Source organism: Tasmannia lanceolata, unplaced genomic scaffold, assembly GCF_043159265.1.
Source record: "Tasmannia lanceolata isolate RefF3 unplaced genomic scaffold, GAP_Taslan_0.1 ptg000044l, whole genome shotgun sequence".
Lineage (NCBI taxonomy): Eukaryota > Viridiplantae > Streptophyta > Magnoliopsida > Canellales > Winteraceae > Tasmannia > Tasmannia lanceolata.
In genome coordinates, this window is record NW_027518721.1 from 17,641,867 (window position 1) to 17,660,368 (window position 18,502).

At 37.5% G+C, this 18,502-nt stretch overlaps 1 long non-coding RNA gene across 2 annotated transcripts; it reads left to right on the forward strand.

Annotated features, from left to right (window-relative positions):
* Nucleotides 1-248: 248 nt before the first annotated feature.
* On the forward strand, nucleotides 249-5,438 carry LOC143863798 (uncharacterized). 2 transcript variants are annotated; one of them, XR_013240984.1, is made up of 4 exons: nucleotides 249-1,412; nucleotides 1,851-1,907; nucleotides 2,029-2,079; nucleotides 5,219-5,438. It is a non-coding gene; the product is annotated as an uncharacterized LOC143863798 (long non-coding RNA). The 2 variants fall into 2 exon arrangements; XR_013240985.1 differs by having other exon boundaries at nucleotides 249-1,396.
* Nucleotides 5,439-18,502: the final 13,064 nt, after the last annotated feature.

Sequence of the window (18,502 nt, forward strand, 5' to 3'; positions counted from 1 at the left end):
TACAGTCAGAACTTCATTCAAACGATGGAGCCAATATGAGCCTGTGATAACAGTTTCAAGCAAATAATTTGAGCTGCACAATCCAACTTCAAGATAACACAGATTAGAGATTTATGTCAATAAACAAACTTGAAAGTGCTAAAAGAGTTATGCAATCTGGATCTAGGTAATAAATTTTAGACAGGGGTTTTAACAAAGATGAAAGTCCAAACAGAGTACTTCGAATGGTGCACAGAGAAATTTTTATGACCACTCGCAACAATGTTGGTAAGTAAAACAAATATATGTAAAGAGTTCAGGCCTTCCCTATTCTGCTGAGATGATGTTTGAACCAATGCCTTGTATGTGGGTTGAAGTAGAGAATGAGATCGAGGTGGCTTCTTTGTTGGGATGTTTGAAGGCCGTTAAGACGGTGTCAAAGTCGCTGCCCGGTGTAATAAATGGCGAAAAACTGTGAAATAAAGAGAAAATTACGGAAAATGTAAAGAAAGAAGAGAGAAAGAAAAATTGTTGAAAGCTTCAAGAAAATGGAGAAGGCTTGAGAGCTAGTAGTGTGAGGCTTGTGCCTTGTATTTTTTTGTGGTTAGGGGGGAGGCTCAAGTGGGTATTTATAGAGAAGAGGGAAAAAAAAGAGCCGTTTGTAGAGAATCAATTAAGGATTGAAAAAATAGATTTGGGTATGATTTTAAACCAAAATGGTATAGAATAAGGTAATGCTCGGATTTTTTCTGATTTTGATGAGGATTTGAGCAGGATTCGTTTATTCAGGGCAAGAGAATGTTGATTTCTTTGATTTGAAATCAAATTTGGGTTTGGAAGTTTAGTAAACTAGAATGATCCAAGAGATTTGAGGTTGGCTGATTGAGATTACATGATTTTGGGCAAGATTTGGGAGGGAAAAAAAGAGATTTGGTGTATTTTTGGCAAAACATGGGCGGAAATATATTCTGAGTGAGAGAACTGTCGATGTTAGGGCCCGATGGCATTCTTCGTAAATTCGATGGCTTTTTGGGTTTTTGTTTACTTAAAGAGTATGGTGGCAAGGGTAGTAAATATTGTCAAAATCAAGGGTATTTTGAATGCTTTAGAAGAGGCTTACAGGAACTTATCAAATCAATATCTTGAAAGCATGAAGTTTTTCAAATCCTTGTGTTTGTATTATTTGCATTTGCATGAACAGAGCCCATATGCACACATAGAGATGCACAATTGTTTGTCAGTTTTGGGAAGTCATTGTTGTTGTATTAGACAAAGGGATGATCCGGTCTGAAGCACATACAGCTAAACTTCTTCTGTATGCGCTATTCACCAGGTTTTTGTCACAATCTGATGATGGTGTTGAATGGGACCTACCATCTGATTGAGAAATGGACCCATGCCTTTTGAACATGTTTGTGTAAGCTTCACACCATGTGAGTGCATTACCACATGGCCTCAATCTAGCAAAGTTGATTTTTTTATATTTTAGTATATGGCTTGGTGCTACAATAAACTTCTACAGTTTAAAACACCTATCCAATTCTCTACCGCAAACTGGAATTTCAATATAGATATCCGTCTTAAATGGTTCTGTTAATATTGTTTTCAGTTTTTCACAATTGAATCTGTAAGTGTACAATTGCTCATGCGATAGTTACTTTCTAAGTGTCAGGTGACTTTCACAGATTTTCCAAACTTATTTGAGGTAAATAGTCTAACCCAGCTTAAAAACCATAATTGGTTTTGACAAAACTTTTGCTAGTATTTGTGAAGAAAAAGCAAAGCATGCGATATTGTAAGATGATATTAGATTTTGTATGTGAGGCTAGAATTATAACTTTCTTCATATGTTGCTGATCTACTATTTGCAGGTCGCTATACGAAACATAAGGAGAGATGCAATAAAAGCTTATGAGAAACTTGAGAAGGTTTGCATCTTGAATTTGCCTTTCAAAGCTTTGAATATACAATTTCTTTTTATTCACTTGTTCTCATTTATTTGCTTAACAACCATTCCTCCTTTCTTGTTATCTTTCTTATATTGTGCAGGAAAAAAAGCTCTCCGAAGACAATGCGAAGGATTTGTCGAGTGATTTTCAGGTACCAAATTGTCTTGTGCTTCATGGGTCGATAATGTCATAGTTGCTGCAGATTTTCTGTTTTTTTTTAACTTCTACTCTTACGCTTGGCCTTTTCTTTCATTGATTAAAGCCCTATGTGCCAAAGTATTTTGTATCCCCAGCCTTATGCACAGGAGAGTACTTCCAACACTCAAACTTTAACAATTTGGTTGTCATCTTTTCCTGTACTACATATTCGTGTCTGGTCTTAGTAGCCATTTCAAAAATTCAAATTACATCATTGTCTTATCTCAATATAGTGGATATCTAGAAAAATTCCATTGCCATTCACAGTACCCTTAAGGTATCTCAACACTCTTAATGCTCTCTAGTGGGCGTTTCTTTGGATGAATGTGTATAGCTGCTCGCCCTCCTATCATGTAGGTCAAAATTAGGGGCAGTTTTCTTCTCAAAATTTTAGATATAAAGTTTTAGGTGTCTTTTATTGCTTTACAGTATGTTATGATAATCATCATATCATCCGCCCGCAGATATATAATTACACCTTCATTTTATTATCAAATTGGTAGTACAAACACTTGGTAGATCTAAAATGGCGTCATTGTCCTCCACTGGTCATTCATATTACTAATTGTTTTCTGGCTGATAGATTTTTAGCCACATTCACTTGAAATGATCTACTTTCCCGTAAGATTCACCGAAAAGGTTGGTCTTTCCTTTCTCATTCTTACACAATGGACATTGTCATATAAGACTTCTAGCAAGTAGCAACGTAAGTTCTTTCTCTAAGAAATTATCACAAATAGCATAAGAGTTGATGGTTTGGGTCTGTACAATGGGAGAGTATTCATGTACGATCTGTCTTAATTCAATTCATTCTTGACTGACTGCAGATATCCTATTTATTGCAGTGCAAACACTTGGTAGATCCAAGTATTTTCATTGCGTAAATCATTCAAATCGTTCACATTCTATCAACTGATAGAGCCTTCTCTTCCTTCTTGCATGAACCATCTCTAACTCTCCAATTGTTTTCCTCCGAAAGGTAACTTTCCAAATTCATGAGCCATTTTCACTCTCCGAATGGTTTGAATCAGTGTTTCAAAACATGAATGCGGGTCTAAACACGGCCAAAGTAAATTCTAGTTGGATTGGCACGACAAGGCCAAGTAGTCGATTGACGTGGTCATAACTTGGGAGAGTCCAAGGAGTTTTGATTGACTTTGGTGGGCATAACGCAGACTTGGACAGGAAAACGGCAAAGGTAAAATGGAGTTGACTCGGGGGAGTTTTGAAACTACTGTATGGTTTGAATGCACATCAATTTTGGGCACCCAATCAATAGGTAACTCTTGGATCGGTCTTATGCTAAAAATCACAGTGAGTGGATGTTCATAACCACCAAATCAATTGCCAGCTGGAGATGGTCAGTAGACTTATGGACAATGATCCAAAATACATTGATTGGAGATTTTGTTCATAATAATATTCGATAGCTGCAATTTTTGGGCTGTGATTCATTTAGGAGGATATATCCATAGGACAGTGGAGATGATTTGCATGTGGAACAGCAGATACTGAAACTTTATGCATCAATTTTGGTGATTCATTCATACCCAAGATCATTCATCAAATGTAAAATTTAAAAATGAAATAGATAATGTAAAAAAATAATTCGCATGGTAACAAGGATTGGAAGGGCATCCTCTCAAGGTTTGGAATTTCTTGGGTTTTCCCATCTAAGGTTGGTCTTGGGTGCCCAGGAAGAAAAAAGGAAAAAACCTTTGGGAAGTATGTCTTTTAGGCACTTTTTGGGTTCTTTGGAAAAAGAGGAATGCAAAAGTGTTTGAGGGTGTGTCCAAATCATCCTCCTCCTTATTCATCAAGGTAATAGCCTTGACCATTACCTGGGTAAAAAGCCTTCCTCCTTTCCGTTTTATCTCGGCTTATGATTTATGAGTGGGGTGGAAGGAAATTTGTTTTAGTGTTGAGAGGCACCCTACTATAGTGCAGCAATGGCAACCACCGTCTCAAGGGATGTTGAAGTTGAACTTTAATGGATCCAGTCTGGGCAACCCGGACCCGCTGGTATAGGAGGTATGCTCAGGGACAATGGAGATAGAGTTTTGTGGGCATTCTCAGGGCCCATTGGGACAGCGGACGCCAGTGAGGCTGAGGTACGAGCTGTTCACCAGGGGATTAAAAGATTGGGAAGGGAGAGCGACTCTCTGAACACAATCCGTTGGCTGAGAGGATCCATTGTTCCCTCTTCGCGTTTTGATCATTCTTTTGATGAGATTCAAGATAAAATTAATGGATGGTCTGTCATTTTTATGCATGTTAGGAGATCAGCGAATAGCGTGGCTGACTGCCTGGCTAGGGAAGATGTAGAAAAGCAAGCTTGGAATTTTTTTATTTTTTGCCTCCATGAGTTTAGGCCTTTGTTATTCAGTTTTTGTATTTTCCTTTCTTTTTCTTCATTCACTGTAATTTTGGGGTTGTCCTCCCCAGTTCTCCTTGTTATGAATGAAATTTGCATCCATTCAAAAAAAAGAAAAGGAAAAGACATTTGTAAGATACCTTGCAACACCATCCTGCCCACATGTCATCATATCTGCCAATGGGTTGGCCATCTCCCATCAGCCCAAAATACATAGCAGGGCCTATGAGCTCCCTGTTAAACCCTAGGTTCATCCCACACATTGGAAACAGTGTGCCTTTTGGTATTGTCAGCACAGCATCAACATACCTGTATCAAGGAGAGAAATACATAAAAAATGCTCCCTATAATGCCCAAAGTCAAAGACTTTCTGAAAGTCCTTAAGCCTCCATGGATTTTTAGAGTGGATTTAGCATAACAATTTTACAGTTTCTGGTTTATTTTTTTTTCCTCGAAGTAGGATTTAAAAAGTGGGTTCATATTGAGACTAAGTTAGAAAACTTCTCTATAATGTGTTGGACATGATATATTTAGTGCTGATTTTGTTAAATAACATTTGATTGCCAGTTTGGCGTTTCATTTGGGAGCTCTACAACATGAAACCATGTTCTATGAACTCCACAAACATGTACATATTAATCTTCTAAGAATATGGTGAGCCGTTCCACATTCGTGACAAATTACTAGCAACATGATTTCAACTCTGTGCTTCGAGCAGGTGAACTTTTAGATGAACGTGGGCTATCAAAACATCTGACAGATGGTGGCACAGTTTTTCCAACCATCAGTATTAGAGTGATCAATCATTATTTCGAGAGATACAGTCCAAAGCTGAAAAGCTAAGTGGGCTATTGGGTAAGTGATCTAAATATGATTCTCAAAGTTGCACGATTCACCTATATGTTTGTGTTCAAGGTGTTGATTGGAATTCAAAACCAAACCAGTTTTCATGCTTGATTGGAGGTACATGTGCTAGGGCATTTAAAATTGGAGCTCCCTCAACAGTGTAGGAATAACAAAGTTATGCAATCTAACACGAGGTTGATTGGAGTGACACAGATCCAGTTGGGGAGATCGTGAAAAACATGCATTTTAGAGGGTATATAATGCAATCCAGGTGATTGGGATTAAGAAGAACATTGTCACAAGGAGAGCAATTCAATGGTTCACAACTTTTAACTTATTCTTAGCAACGAACCATACAAACAGAGAATGTTGACTTATCGTAATAATTAACCCGTGCTAATTCCTCAAACTTGAAATGTTAGCATTTTACCTTGGTAAGTTCATGATACTTGTTGAATCGAGTGAATGATTCTAAACCTTAATGAGTTTGAGGTTGTACTGTAGGGTTAATATGGTGACCAAGCATCTGTTTCAGCCTAGATCCTCTACAGAGAAAATTAAATAAACAGGGCCTACATAGGGGTTTGAAGCCTCGCAGAAACTATTGTAATAATATATCGGTAAACAATATGGAATGATTAGATTTCCTTTACAAACTAGTGAAGTCATATCGTAGTTCGAGAGAATTGCCATGAAGTCATGTCACAGTTCTATGGAATTGCCATAGCAATCCTGATGTCTCAAGAACAATAACAACATTTTCAGCCAAAAAACATCTTTGCATAACTTGTAATGAATAATTAAGCTAAAATTTCTTGAAGGAGCTTAAAGAAGATCACCCCATCAAAATGAAGTAGATAATAGATGTAAATTCATAAGAAAATTCTAATTTAAGAACGAGCAAGCCCTGCCAGGTTTGGTAAAGTTGATTTAAAGTAAGCATTCACCCAGTGTTCCTATGTATCTCATTTAAATTTATTCTTTTTAGCACATGGGGTATGGTTTTATATTTCCTACTTCCTACCAATCGCCATTAATATTATTTTTGGTGGATTTATAGTCAATACATCCTACTGGACATGAGATATTTCCAGGTGGATATTGTAAAGGTTCTAATTGTATATAACATGAGATAGTATAGTTTTTGGTTTTTATAAATGTGATGTGTATATAACAGGTTCTAATTGTAAAACAGGTTATGTATCAAACAAATTTGTTATTCCCGTGTTTTGGGATCTGCTGAAAATTAATTTTTTTTTAAAAAAACTGTAACTTTTAGCGGCGGTCTAAACCGCTGCTATATTGACGAGCCTAGACTCCTAAGAGTTGAAAACAGTAGCGGTGATATCCGCTGCTAAATAGTTCCATACACAAGCGGTCCATGTAGCAGCAGTGAGAACGCAGCTATAACATATAGCGACGCGAGATTTAGTAGCGGTTATTTAACCGCTACTAAATGTAATGGTAGCAGTTAAGCCTTCTTTCAGCAGCGGTCTTGCCCGCTGCTAAAAACCATTTTTGTTGTAGTGAATCCAGTTCACCAAAACTCAGGTACTCGTTGCTTGGTCCACCCCGGTTCGTCTCCACAAAGACCGGAAGCACACTTCTGGTCAGGAACAGGCCCGGGCAGAGAAAATTATCCTTTGCGAGAATCCAGGTCAATAAAAAAACTTGAATACCTGCCGGGAGCGCCGTTCTGTCCGAAAACAAACTGTTTTCCAAGCGTTATTGGCCCAGTGTTGAATTAATCAATACTAGTCAGAGGCACAACAGAAGGCAAATTCCAGTTTTCAAAAGCACATTGCTGATGAAGAGGAGATCTTCATTGGATAGGAAGAACGGGTTTGGAATCTCATGGCTGCAAACACCATTGTAAAACCCCTTTCAGAAGATAAACCCAACTCACTTGGTGTTGAAATTGCCCTTCAAAGTAAAAGATCTGCATGAAAACCAATTACCTCCTCACCAGAATTTCGGTGAAGTGGTTTTGTCCAGCTTAGTGAATGATCACATTTCTCCACTGCCAAGTCCTTCTCTTGTGAAAAGAATTGGTCTTCCTGTTGTTGTTGGAGCATTAAATGTAGACAACAACATATGAGTAGTATTGGTGCTGGTAAGGGAAAGGATAGCACAGTAGTAGTCCTTCTGAAAAGTCTTGCCTCTATGGTGATGGAAGCTCCTTGAGATATGCTTGTCCTTAAGGTATTGATGCATTAAGGGGACCTTCCTTCACTAGTACAACTACAGCAAATGGCTTTTCTCATGTCCGCAGCCCTCTTGTTAGTACAACTCTATTGAATAATATAGGTGGTGCATGTGAACTAATCACCACCGACTCATGGAGTTTTTTAATTTTAGGACTGTGATTTCTAGAAAATTTATTTTTACTCTTTACTTGAACGGTTTGGATATGCCTTGTTAGATACCTACTAAAGACTTTTGGTTCTATAGGACTTGTGGTAGATGAGGTTGAAATATTTTATTTTACGTAGGACGCTAGAGATAGCAAGTAGTAGATATGTGGTCAAAGTCCTTTCATCATTCAAATTACCGAGATCTATATATACTGTTCTTGAAGTGAACAAAATTTAGAGTGTCATTTACGTTCTTTTGCAGAGAGAGAGTTTTAACGTTTTTTTATTTTTGAGAGTGCTTGCAAGCTTTGTATTTCAAGGCTTATTCATCTCTCCCTTATTAAATCCAATAGTGAATGTCTTCTTAGAATACCAAAAAAAGTCTACAGGTGGGAGTTCCAACCCCAAGCCAGCGGACAAGATAGAGACTTTTTAATGGGGAGAGTACTGCTGCATTCAAGAGGAGAGGAAAGGGACTATAGGAATAGGGGTGGCAAAATTGGCCGAACCGAACCGGAACCGAGCTGAAACCGAACCAAAAATTCGGTTTCAGTTTGGTTAAACCAAACCGATTCAAATTTCGGTTCGGTTCGGTTCGGTTTGGGGATCAAACCGAACCGAAACCGAATATTTCAATGATTATGAGTAAGGGGTAGCAAAATTGGCGGAACTGAACCGAAACCGAACCGAAAATTCGGTTTCGGTTCGGTAAAACCAAACCGATTCAAATTTCGGTTCGGTTTGGTTTGGGGTCGAACTGAACCGAAACCGAACCATTGCCACCCCTATATAGGAACTTCCCTATATATATATATATATATATATATATATATATATATATATATATATATATATATATATATATATACTAGTAAAAAACCCCATACGATGCACGGGCCGACAAAGAGCTGTACGGACCACATCATAGATCGATCCAAACCGTCCATGTGATGGAACACAACATAAATAGGTTGTGCCCCAAAAATCATTTCCATAGGCTGATCCTAGCCCTCCAATCTAATATATATATATATATATATATATATAAACGGTTCCTACACTTATGTGTAGATAAGTTATGTACACACTAGCTTAAAATACAGTGGGGGCCACATTATTTGGGTAATCCAAACCATTCATTTTTAAGGCCCTCAGATAGATAGGTGTCCATAAAAAATCAGATCCATAGGATCATCCTAACCATTCAAACTGTGGAGGCAAAAAATGGACTAATTTGTGAAGGTTTAAAGACATCCATTTTACCTCCACAAATCGTAGGGTTGGGATGATCCTATGGATCTGATTTTTTGTAGACACCCTATCTATGTGAGGGCCTTTAAAATGGATGGCTTGGATCACCCAAACAATGTGGGCCCCCACTGTATTTTAAGCTAGTGTGTAGAGAACTCTCTACACATATGTGTAGGAACCGTTTTCTCATATATATATATATATATATATATATATATATATATATATATATATATACACCCCGACAAAGAACTGTACGGACTACATCATAGGTTGATCCAAACCGTCCATGTGATGGAACACAACATAAATAGGTTGTGCCCCAAAAATCATTTCCATAGGCTGATCCTAGCCTTCCAATCTATAGAGGTTTCCATAATATGTTGTTCCTCTTAAATCGGATGGTTAAGATCACCCTATAGATTTTTTATTAAAAAAGCATAAAATAGGGGGGTAAGATTGAAATTATGTGGCTTTATAGGTTGATCCAAACTGTCCATGTGATGGAACACAACATCAATTAGTTGTACTCATAAAATAATTTCCATAGGTTGATCCTAGCCCTCCAATCGATATAGGCTGATCCTAGCTCTCCAATCGAGAGAGGTTTCAGTAATTGTTGTTCCTCTTCAGGTGCTCGGAATCCGTCAATATTTTGCAAGTGTTCGGCATGAGTAATATAAAGTAGTTATTTCGTCTTTGTCATATGTCTCTACCTCTTCTCGGAAGTTTTTTTCCGTAATTGTCATAGACAGGAACCTTGTGTTGGTACTTTTTGTATGTAGATTACGATTTTACCCTCAAATAATTTCTCATAGAGTTAGATGTTAGATATCAGCAAAGGGTTAATGGTAAAAGAATAATGATGACTGCTATATTTCGGGTGAATTAAATGTCTATTTTACCCTCATAGATATTATGCACAGATAAGTGGGGAGGGCAAAAAAGGGTAAAAATCATGTACACTAACGTGTTAAATGGACAATAATTCTCCAATTTCTCTTCTACTATATATATATATATATATATATATATATATATATACACACACACACACACTCTCAGACACCGTGTAGCTGCAGGTTGTACCTAGCCAGTCCAACTTGCCCTCAATCAACCTGAACCCAATCCGAGTTCAACCCGACCGGGCTCGTGTTTTTAAGCATAGTAGAAAAAAATATGATTAAAAATGTAGGGTTTTACTCAGGTCGGATTGCCCAAGCCCTCAACCTGAGCCCGATCCGAACTCAACCTGGGTTTGAAAAACTCAACCCGAACCTGAACCCGACCCGAACTCAACCAAACCCAACCCTGCACCCCTAGCTACTAAAAGTGTACTCTATGTCGCACGCACACATAGGCCCTGTTTGGGTGTAGATCTCACCGTTTACCTGAAATAGTTACAAATTACACTAGACAAGATCTTCAATGTGAATAACATATGAGTCCCGTCACCCAACAACTATAGAGGGGCATTTCTTTACTAAGTCTCCTGCTGAATCAGCCAAACCCGAAGGCTTTTCCTTAAAACCATGGCCTTCGCTTTCCTCGTGAATGGTTTCAAGCCTCTTTTCCAAACTCAGCCTTCTTTCAATTGTAATGATACGCGGTGGTGCGGTCTCTAGAGCCTGCCTAGTTGTGCTTAAGGATTTGGAGGACATCTGGTCTTGATATATGAGCTTTTGTTTATAGTAATTCTCTTGTTGTTGTAGTGCAAAGAGAAGGAGAGAGGAGATTTATAAGGAAGACAAGAAATGTTGTATTGCTAGAGGGGATGCTTGTAGCCTAGGACAGTAGCCCACTTGGTCTCGTTTATCTCTCTTTGAATCGTATCTTCGATTTGATTCTCTTCTTTGCTTAAGCATTTACCTATAAACAAAGCCACACCTCTATGGTAAAAAACACATGACAAAAATGCCCTGCCATGTTTGGCAACGCTGACAAAATATTCCATGGAATATTTTTGGGCTAGTGGAGTGAGGGGAGCATAAAAAGATCTTAAGAGCATGTTTGTTGGCAACCATGAAAAATTAGTCCATGGAATATTAGTGGGCCCAACTCTATGAGAAGGGGTTGGGAAGGAAGGAGAGGGAGAGAATCGAGTGGGCAGGACTAGAGAATAGAGATAGCGTCCCTAGAAACTAGGGAAAAGAAAATTCATATTTAGAATAGGTTTTTTATTTTCTAGGGTTTTTAGGAGCTTTTCATGCTCCCTTCATTCCCACCCTCTCAAGTCTCTCCCTGTCCAGTCCTATCTCACCACTAGCCCCACAAATATTTCTTATTATTTTTTTTATGGGTAAGCTGGGGTTTAATGGGGACCCCACAAATTTATTAGAAATAGAAAAAAAGATGACACAATAAGATCACGAACCAACCCTAACTCGGAACAAGCGAGAGAGGGAACCAAGGCACTTCATATATGAGCTTCAAGCACTAAGCCCCACAAATATTGTAGTGGCCAAACATGGTCTAGAAGTCCCTAAACAATCGGGAAAATAAAAACCAATTTAAGTACGTAAAATCTTTTCCACTAGCTTTGGGAATTTTTTATGCCCTCTCCACTCCCACTCACTCAACTCTCTCCCTCTCTCAGACAATTGGGCCAATGAGTATTCCATGAAATTTCGTGGTTTGATGTATTGGTTTGTCCTTTGAACATTGGAAAATACTTCTTTCCATTGGTGAGTTTCTCTTTGGGAGTATTTCTACAACAACAAAGGGGTGAAAATACCAAGTCCATCAGTGATTCTATGCCATCTTCTTTGGAAAAGTTCTTAGTCTTTCGGTAGCATTGGGTTTAAAATAAGAACTTTACCGAGTGTCTACGTGCATTTAAAAGCATTACTGGGATTTCTTTTCCAAAAAAATTCAAAGAAGTTTTTTGGGTCACTGTGGTCATTTTCAAGAGCCAAGATGCTTTTCTTAAAAGGGATAGAGTCTTGGTTGAAGGATTAGATATAAATATTTCTTACCTTCCCTCAATTTGATCAAGTAATCGTTATGTTTTATATTGGAGAATTTGAATGAGCATCTAAAAAGGCATGGAAGCCACATGACACTATCCTTTACCCATATTTTGATAGAAGGAATCCTTCTTTTGTTAAGTTGGATGATAATGGAGAATTTTGATTCTTCTACTCACAAAGGACTAAGTTGATAAGACTCTGACCTTACACAACATGCGCGGTTTCTCTCGCTATTGAAGCAGCGTCATCAGTCATATGAGGCCTGTTGTAGATGTGTCACTTTAAAAAAGTTTCTCACTAATGGCCTATGGCCTCAAAATTTCTCAAGGGGATGATAGTTCGCATCCACTAAGATCCTCAACTTTGCAATCCATTTTTTTGCAACACAAATGGCGAGTATAAAAAGATTTAGCAGAACGGGAGTTTACATATGAATTTATATGTAGCACACAGAAAGAAGTGTTCGCGTATTTGCATGATCTAATGAAGATTGTAGGGGTACGTGTTGATGCCAAACGTCAGGACATGCAAAAGGGAGGATTAGAGATAGTTAGGGTATAGATCTCCCAATTGAATCTCAGTGTTCTCTCGGGAGGGTGTGGATTTCCAGTCTTCATACTTATTGTCCTCAATGCACATGCCATGAGATTGATAAAGATACCCATTTGAAAAGTAACTATTTTTATATAAAATAATATTTACATAATAATTTAGAAAACGATCCATGTCTGGTGATTGTCATGTGATGATCTTCACCAATGGTCACAATCAGAGGATCACGGATCTCTGATCGAGGGCTAACGACCACATAATCTAACATCTAAACGATTAATTTATTGGTACCCATCGTATCTAGGTCATGGCCCAAACGTCTCAAGAAGATGATCAAATCCAGCCGATCTATTTGGCTTAAACTTGAGGTTGACTTAAACAACACAAAGTATTGAAAATATTATTGCATGATGGGTCATGCAATGAGATCCAAGTCATTAATTTTTGTGTTCCCACCTTGGTAGGCCATTGGCCAAAAATTTTATCAAGAAAATGACCCGAACCCCCAACCGTACCGGTCGTAGATAGGACGTGGCCGAAAAGTTTCTCAAGAAGATTATCCTAGTCCTATAATATATTTGGTGTAAAAGGACTGGCCCAGAGAGGTTCAAAACATTACTAAACACCTCAAACGGTCTGGAATATTACTATGAAATGGATCATATAGTGGCCTCACTTATTTTGATGATCCAATCTATCACAAAGTATTGAAATGGTTCCCCTTAGTTTACGTTATAACAATTGAAATTAATTCGAGGGTAAATCAATTTGGAGTCATTACACTACTCTAAAATGATTTGCCCCAAAATGTTTTGCCCCTCCCATTTACCAAAACCTAAGGATAAATATAGAGAAGATACTTAGGATTAAAAAGTAATAAAAATGATTCTTAGAAGTATGTGCCTAGCCATTTTGATCATATAATTGTTACAATAGAGGAATCAAAAGTTCTATCCACTTTATCTTTACGCTCTATTCAATTTTGTTCTCCAGGTCGTACAAATTGAGGGAATGATGTGTCAAAAAAGAAGAAGAGAAGAATATGTTTAGTTGTTTGAGGAAAAGGAAAGGAAAAGGAAAGGAAAAGAAATCCTTATTCTTCTACACCTTGAGGAATTTTCTCACTTGGGGGGGTTCATTAGGACCAAGGATTGGTGAGTCAAATGTAATGCACTCTTGGGTTTTGAAAGTTGGGTTTCTAGTTGGAGGTTTTGGCAAATTTTCCATTTCTCTAGCCGAGCTTAAGATTTGATCAACTTTCTCATAATCACTAGGGTCTTCCATCTCAAATATGGTAAGGGTGGGGCTTAGATTGGGTCAACTTGCACATAATCACTAGGGTCTTCCATCTCGTTTATGGTGAGGGTCCTAGCTCGAGACTAGTAATTGGAAAATTTGCAAATGGGGGACACCAAAATACCAGAAATGCCAATAGGGGACATTGTTTTGAAAAATTATAAATGAAAGTCGAAAATGGAATTTGCGAGAAAACCTGACCAAAATGCCCCTATAGGTTATCGAGTCTAAAAAGGGGTTCTCAAGTTCAAAAAGGAGTTATCAACTGGTTAACAGGTCTAAATATAATTTAACAACTCTAATCTAAACAGGTTTATCAAATCTCATCCGAAGATATCAAGTTCTCAGCAGGGTTATTGAGTCTCCTAAGTGGTTATCAAGTCTAAACAGGGCTTATCAAGTCTTTATGAACTTGTTAATCCTTGTTTACGTACTTGATGGCCCCCTAGGAGCATTTTGGTCAGTTTTCACTGTTTACGTACTTGATAACCCCTTTTTAGAATTGATATCTCAGTTTTCGACCCCCCATTATAATTTTTGAAAGGAAAAATTGCAAATGGGGGACACCAAAATACGAGAATTGCCAATGGGGGACTCTCTTTTGAAAAATTATAAATGGGGTCGAAAACAGAATTTGCAAGAAAATCTAACCAAAATGCCCCTAGGGGTTATCAAGTCTAAAAAGAGGTTATCAAATGGTTAACAAGTCTAAATATGATTTAACAACTCTAACCTAAACCGGGTTATCAAATCTCGCCTGGGGATATCAAGTTCTCAACAGGGTTATTGAGTCTCACAAGGGGTTATCAAATCTAAACAGGGGTTATCAATTCTTTATGAACTTGACAATCCCTGTTTACGTACTTGTTAACCTCTAGAGACATTTTGGACAGGTTTTCACTGTTTACATACTTGATAACCCCTTTTAGACTTGAAAACCCCGTTTTCGATCTCCCTTTATAATTTTTGAAATGAGTGTTCCCCATTGGCAATTCTCGTATTTTGGTATCCCCCATTGGCAATTTTTCCCTAGTAATTAAATAAGGAGGAATGAGTCGTGTCCCTAGAGAGAGGTAGCTTCCCTGTGGACTATATATGTACCAACCTTCGTAAACAGGTTCTTTAAGAGGATGAGATATGCTGTTTGATGATGCTTTTTTTTTTTTCAATCCTTCGGAATGGTTGGAGAGTCTCTGAAAAGTTGGAGAGATATATGATCTACTCTTCCTTATTAGTCTATATAAAGTTGAAGGAATATATGATTTGCCCTTCTCAAGTAGTTTATCAGTTTATGCAAAGTTGGAGGAATTCAATTGGTCGGGGTGTCTACACAAAGTTCGAGGAATGTTACTTTTGACCCACCCACCCACGCACCCACCCATCCACGCACCCACATATACACTAGTGGGACCAACCGTGCGATGCACGGTTTAGAAGTTAAATTAAGAATGATAAAAATTCAATTGTATTTTTGGTTGCATTAGGAGTTTAATTGGACAAAGTGGAGCTTTCATAGCATAGAGGAAATGCAGGGTATAAAGCTACATATCTAATCAAAGAATCCTAGACTTGGTTTTGCCAATTTCGTGGACATGAGAGTATAACCAAATAACCTAACAAATTGAGAGTAATTTTGCCAATTTCGTGGAGAAAATGCCAAAAATCAAGAGAAAGACTTCTAGTGTGTTAAGAGGCTATTTGTTCAGTTACACTCTTGGTCCCCAACTCCATTATTCTACATGGGGACCCTTCTTTATGAAATATACTCTTTCATGATCGAAAGATATCTTTTACAAAATCTATTGGAGAAGAACCTTTCCATATTCTCAAATTACAAAATCTATCCGTGGAAAGCATAATGATCTACTGGAGAAGAACCTTTCCATATTCTCAAATTACACTTCTTTTTATTTTTATTCACCGATGTGTAGATTCTATGATCACTCCACTTTCATAATATTCCTTATCTCATGTAGAAAAGACACACAATTTCTAATAAGAGAAATGATATATTCGCACAAGTAGTAGTCGACAAGGAGGTGACAAGGGTGGGATATGTGTAGACTTGTCAAGAGAAGATTAGAGTGAATTTTGGGGCTAAACGTTTAGGGAAAAAAAATCTTTATAGGATTCTTCTTTCTCATATGAGACAAAGTTGGAAGTCCATATCAACCCCCTGATAAAACCAAAGTAGATTGCCCATCTTAAGTGGGTCCCACATGGAAATTATGCCAAGCGGACAATCCTGACCAATCTCTTCCTGACTAATCAAAGATTAACGGCCCCACAAGCCCCCCTTGACCACCTAAGACGTTTCCACCATTGTTTTTGACTGCATACTAGTGCATATACCCTGCTATCTTGGAAAAGTATAAGCCACATGAGTCATCTAGGATCACATTTTCTTGGGGATGGAGGTGTTGTCATGTGAAAAATAATTCCAAAGGAGAAAAAAAGTGACTACTCCATTTCACTCCCAAAAGTTGGTCAAAATGCGCTTATGGAATGCAAAAATTGACCTCATTCTTTTTTATACCAAAACCCAATTTTCAAATATTCTTTTATTTAAAACTCCAGAATTAGATAATCACTCTAGAAATTTTTTAGCAAACATACCTTTTAATAATATCTTAATTATTGACATATGCAAGAGGGAGTAGACATACCTTCCTTTGAAAAAGAAGTACGCTTTGTATATATCTATCTGACGCATGATGGAGTTGTACTTTCCACTAAGATCGCTATATAGATGATGGAAAATCTGGCAAAATATTGCATTCACTAATCCCAAGGCCTAAATAGAAGAATCCACAAAAAAATAGAGGTTAAGTGACCATTAGCATGGAGATTATTATTATTATTATTATTATTTGAATGGCAAAGAATTTCATTAAATGAAGAAAAGAAAAGAGAAAAACCTAGCGACCGGGATGGTCAATACAAAGGATGAGAAACCAAATAGAATGGAAGAATGGTACCCCTCAAGGGGGGAGAGAATCATAAATCACTGGAGCTTCCTTAATTATCACAATTTCCCTGACTAGTCTATTTGCCTTATTATTAGTCGATCTTTTAACATGGTGGAAGACTATTGAAGATCTCACCACTCAGTCCATAATCTCATCTATCTAATGAGCATCTATCTAACGGGCGGACCACCAAGGATGGGAGAGGCTCCCCTTCAACTATTTAATGACATTTTTGGGACTCTCCTTCTTCTATGACTTTATCACAGATGTTTGGCTCAATTAATCTAATGCCTTGATGAACTACTCTAACCTCTGCCTCATTGGAGATTGCGGTCCTAATAAGGCCTGAGAAAGCCCATTTCGTTATTCTACCTTCATCTCTTAGGAGACCTACTCCAGCCGGCCCTAGATTCCCCAAACTTGATCAGCCAAAATTCAGCTTTAGATAGCTATGGCTAGGAGGGTCCCAAGCTTGGAGATTATTAATTTTATTACTATTATCATCACTTCTTACTCAATTTTTCAATTATACACATGACCTGAGTACAATAGAAGAGATTGTAAAGGGGCACCAGATGAAATTCAAATAAGAAATATAAGACCACTCCATATTGTTGGTCACTTCATTCTCGACAATATACATGTGAATGTGATAGAAACTCCAAAACATGCACTGAGTGGACATCCTAGCATTCACTTGATTGTTAAAATAATGTCATTTACTCATTTTCGTGTACCAAAATCCATTATGGATTGTCCTATCAATGGGTTTTTATTTGACCTAATGGCTAATCAATATTGAGCTCACCTCCTAACATATTCCAAGAAGTGTATGGTGATGATAAACAAAAGCCACTAACTTCGATGATCTTGCAAGTGAAAAAATAGTGAGAGAGAGAGAGAGAGAGAGCTTTTTCTTAATGAAAAACAAAACCAGAGGAAGGCATTGAAGCAAAGCTCTTACAACTCTTACATTTGTTTCTAGTATTATGTTTAAGTTGGTTTTTTTGCCGATAAATCCCTTTTGAGAAAAATATTTTGGAATTATTCAATAAAAATATAGAATGGACAGAACGTTCTTTTTGCAAAATGTTTCTTAAAATTAGTCCTAAATACGATACCCGAATTTTTCTTTTGACAAAAATGCCTTTCAATCACTTCTGTAATTATGTTTCTTCCGAAGTGTTTCTCAATATATTAAAACTCATCATGGCAATAAAAAACAAAATAAAAAATCATGCTTTAATAGGCCATTTCTATACATGTATTTCACAACTATGGATTATCAAAACCATGTTTTAGCTTAATGTTTGATAGCTAAAATCATGGATTTTATAATCCAACAACTTGGAATTTAAGTAGAAAATACGGTTTTAGAAATATTTGTCCCATCCAAAGATTTCTAAAACCTGGATGTGTGTGTGTGTGTGTTTTGGCAAGTTTCATTCCTAGCTACAATTTGTTTACTATGGAAGGAACAAAATGCTAGGGTTTTTAAGGGATTCAGTAAGGGAGCCCAGTTCGTGTTCAATATGGTGATTGCTTTAAGTACATCCTGGGTGAAAACATTAGAATGCTTCATATTTGTATCGGCCTATGATCTATGGCATGGTTGGAAAGAGATATGTTGCGCATCTAGTAATGAACCCAAAGTAATCCAAGCTTGGTCCCTTCCTACCTAAGGGATTCTTAAATTGAATTTTGTAGCTTGAGCATGGGGAACCCGGGGCCTGCAGGTGATGGAGGACTGTTGAGAAACAAAGAA